At 51.8% G+C, this 4,435-nt stretch overlaps 1 pseudogene; it reads left to right on the top strand.

The window, feature by feature from the left end:
- The first annotated feature begins 428 nt into the window (after positions 1-428).
- LOC135566017 (nuclear receptor-binding factor 2-like) lies at positions 429-2,520 on the top strand (annotated as a pseudogene).
- Positions 2,521-4,435: the final 1,915 nt, after the last annotated feature.

Below are 4,435 nucleotides of genomic sequence, written 5' to 3'. Positions count from 1 at the left end.
CGGCGTCTGACAGACTATATGCAGGGGGCCGGCGTCTGACAGAAGCTATGTACGGGGGCCGCGTCTGACAGACTATATGCGGGGCCGGCGTCTGACAGACTATGCAGGGGCCTGCGTCTGACAGAGCTATATGCGAGGGCCGGCGTCTGGCAGACTATGTACGAGGGCGGCGTCTGACGAGACTATATGCAGGGGCGGCGTCTGACAGACTATGTGCGAGGGCGGCGTCTGACGGGCTATGATGCGGAGGCGGCGTCTGACAGACTATGTCGGGGGCGGCGTCTGACAGACTATGTGCGGGGGCGGCGTCTGACAGACTATGTGCGGGGCGCGCGTCTGACGGAGCTAGTATGCGGGGGCCTGCGTCTGACAGACTATGTACGGGGACCTGCGTCTGACAGACTATGTGCGGAGGCGGCGTCTGACAGACTATGTGCGGGGGCCGGCGTCTGACAGACTATGTACGGGGGCCTGCGTCTGACAGACTATGTACGGGGACCTGCGTCTGACAGACTATGTACGGGGGCCTGCGTCTGACAGACTATGTACGGGGACCTGCGTCTGACAGACTATGTACGGGGGCCCGGCGTCTGACAGACTATGTACGGGGACCTGCGTCTGACAGACTATGTACGGGGGCCGGCGTCTGACAGACTATGTACGGGGACCTGCGTCTGACAGACTATGTACAGGGACCTGCGTCTGACAGACTATGTACGGGGACCTGCGTCTGACAGACTATGTACGGGGTGATCTGAATGTCATTCTGCACAGAAAGACTGTGTGCTGTTAGAATGCAGTCATACTATATTATGCTCAAGATACAGATGTTTAATATCAGCCTAGTATGTAATGTGTGTGTGTGTGTGTGTGTGTGTGTTGCAGAGCTGCTGAGAGAAGCCATGAAGTTAACAGAGTGTGAACAGGTGAGACTGGGTGTTGTGTCGTGGGAGGGATGGAGGGAATGTCACATTCTTGGACCTCAGTCATGTCCTCCTGGGCTGCTGTTGGTCAATATTGACCAAACGTCCGTCAATATTTAGTTCTGTCTTTGGTTATTTGAATAAGGCATACCATGTTAGTTGTAGTGAGGTGTTTGAGTCATTTCGTAGTGAGGTGTTGAGTCGTGCCTGAGGCCTGTCTGTCTCGTCCATGGCGCTCCAGAGAGACAGCCACGTTAAGCAGAGTCGTAGTGAGGTGTTGAGTCGTAGTGAGGTGTTGAGTCGTAGTGAGGTGTTGTAGTGAGGTGTTGAGTCGTAGTGAGGTGTTGTAGTGAGGTGTTGATCGTAGTAGTGTTCGTAGTGAGATGTTGATGGTAAGAGAGTGTTATTATGCATGTATTAGGTGTTATGTGAGTGTTGAAATTAAATGAAATGAGGTGTAGTGAGGTGTGAGTGTAGTAAAGAGGTGTTGTAGGCTGAGGTGATGATCGTAGTGAGAGTGTTGTAACGGTAAGTGTTGAGTGTAGTAGATGTTAGCGATGCGTGGTAAGAGTGTCGTAGTGAGTGTTAGTAGTGGTGAGGTGTTGAGTCGTGGTGAGGTGTCGTAGTGAGGTGTTGAGTCGTATTGAGGTGTTGAGTCGTGGTGAGGTATTAAGATGACAGTGTTAGTGTAGTGAGGTGTTAGTGTGCCTAGAGGCCTGGCCTGTCTCCTCCAGAGCTGGTTATCCATGGCGCTCCAGAGAGACAGCCACGTGGTGAGGCGTGTTGAGTAGTGAGGTGTCGAGTAGTGAGTGTTAGTCGTGGTGAGGTGTCGTAGTGAGGTGTTGAGTCGTAAGTGAGATGTTGAAGTCGTAGTGAGTGTTGAGTCGTGCCTGAGGCTGTCTGTCTCCTCAAGGCTGACTTGTCCATGGCGCTCAGAGAGACAACCACGTGAAGCAGAGTCGTAGTGAGGTGGTGTTAAGTCGTGCCTGAGGCCTGTCTGTCTCCTCCAGGCTGGCTTGTCCATGGCGCTCCAGAGAGGGCAGCCCGTGAAGCAGCAGCGGCTTATTGAGGAAGAAGTGGAAGGGACCAGACAGGAGGCAATCCCATGGTCCTCTGAGCCACCTCTGTCGTCCAGCCCCGGCCTCGTGACCAACGAGCCCCCCCACCCAGAGAGAGTCGACACCTGGCTGTACCTCCTGAAGAACAAGGAGCTCCCCCTCCCCACACCCTGCCCCGGCAGCAAGGCCCACAAAAGGATGATAAGACCGTCTGGAGGAGCAGCAGACCACCATCGCCAGCCTGCGGCGCCACGCCCGACGTTCTGCTGGGGAGGAACGAGAAACTGACCCAGGACAACAAAGCGCCTGCGAGGAAACATCCGGCTGAAGAGGATGCACGGACACAGAACTTACTGGAGAGAGTAGAGCTGTGGGTTCTTCCCAAGTCAGAGGAGAGGAGGAACAAGACATCTCACTAACCTGCCCCCTCTGGGAGATGCCCACCAGGACATCTCTCTGGACGACCTGCCTGCCCTGGGCTCCCCGAGGACATCCTTACGAACTGCAGAGCGCTGCTGGACGAAGACGACAAGCTGTGATGAGACGGGCGGACAGACAACCCAGTACTAACTAACGACCTCTCTACACACTGGACTGGAAGGAAGCTGGCAAATCTCAATAAAAGTGTTTGATTGGTGGGTGGCCTCAGGCACTAGATAGCAACCACAAAATGGTACGTGACAAGTTGGTAAAAGGTCTTTCTCTAGTTCTGTCTGTCTTCCTCAGTGTCTCTACTAGTGGGTACTACATCTCGTACACACACACACACACACACACACACACACACACACACATACACACACACACAAAACAAATATTGCAGAAGTGTGCCTTTAGAAAATGTCTGAAATGAAGTCAAGGAGGTGACCATCATGTTCCTCCTGCTTTGATAACAGGCCTCTATATCTGGAGGCCCTGATTGGCTCGACTGGGACGACCTATGACCCTCTGATACCCACCAGGGACAGCCTACTGACCCTCTGATACCCACCAGGGGCTGACCTATGACCCTCTGATACCCACCATGGACGACCTACTGACCTCTGATACCCACCAGGGACGACCTACTGACCCTCTGGATACCCACCAGGGACCTACTGACCCTCTGACTACTGACCCTCTGGATACCCACCAGGGACGACCCACTGACCCTCTGATACCCACCAGACTGACCCTCTGATACTGACCTCTGATACCCACCAGGGACGACCCGCTGACCCTCTGATACCCACCAGGGACTTACTTCCACTGACCCCTGATACCCACCAGGGACGACCGCTGACCCTCTGATACCCACCAGGGACGACCCGCTGACCCTCTGATACTCACCAGGGACCGACCCTCTGGATACCCACCAGGGATTCGACCTACTGACCCTCTGACCCTCTGATCTACATCCATAGTGTGTGAGTGTTGTTGTGTTGTTGTGTTGAGCCCCACCAGCTGTCTGCCAGATGTCTGATGGGAGAGTCAGGCTACCAGAATACCAGGAACTTTAAATTAATTCCCTGGTTTTTCAGAAAACCTGGTTGGATGCTTCCGGATTCTCTGCTTTTTCCCGGGAAACTTCCAAACCAGGATTTCTGTAAAACTAGGTCATTTATTGGAAGGTTCCCGGAATTCTGCAGCCCCAGTAGAGAAGAGTATCACTGAGTGAACCTGCAGTTTAAATCCTCTCCTTCATCCCCTTCATCCTCACATCATTTTACCACCAACCTGTGAATGGTGAAGTTTAGATGTTAAAGCTGATTTGGTGGAAGTTTAGATGTTAAAGCTGAATGGTGAAGTTTAGATGTTAAAGCTGAATGGTGTTTGTCCTTCAGCCCTTCAATGCAACGTTTGTTTCTTAATAAATGAAAACAAGCGTAGAGCCTCGTCAGTTTTTAACATTTCTGTTCTAGTCGAGATCATAGACAGGTGTTTGTTTCCGTCGTTGGTCTAGAGATCCGGGTGTATCGGTTTGGATAATAGAGATACCAAACTCAGCAATTACAACAGTACCCTGCTTCACTGGACTCTGGCTAGGCAGACAACACTCCTTAGCTTGGTCCCAGATGTGTTTGGCAAGACAAGGAGTTCACACGATGACACAAACAGATCTGGGATCAGGCTCCATTGTCCTCTGTCTCAGTATGAAAGTCCCTCAGCAGTGTGAACTGTTTCTCTTCGTAGTGTCTCCAGTTCAGGACGAGGTGCTCTGGGAGAGGACTGAAATCATCCTCTATTCCCCATGTTGAGCACTACTCTACACCAGGACCCATAGGGCCTTGGTCTCTCCAGTGTCTGAGAGGTTCGGTACCACGTGGACTTACACTAGATAAATCTCTAGTTTAATTTGTACTGTAATCATCTAAGTTGTTGATTTGTGGAACAAACCACACAAATAACATTTTCAGGTAACTGTTTTTCTTTTGCTTGATTCTGTAATATGCAGAATGTGGATTCATTGCGTCT

This window comes from Oncorhynchus nerka, unplaced genomic scaffold (genome assembly GCF_034236695.1).
Source record: "Oncorhynchus nerka isolate Pitt River unplaced genomic scaffold, Oner_Uvic_2.0 unplaced_scaffold_8205, whole genome shotgun sequence".
In the NCBI taxonomy this organism is placed as follows: domain Eukaryota; kingdom Metazoa; phylum Chordata; class Actinopteri; order Salmoniformes; family Salmonidae; genus Oncorhynchus; species Oncorhynchus nerka.
Note: the sequence above shows the minus strand (reverse complement) of the source record. Positions and strands in the feature narration are given on the sequence as shown.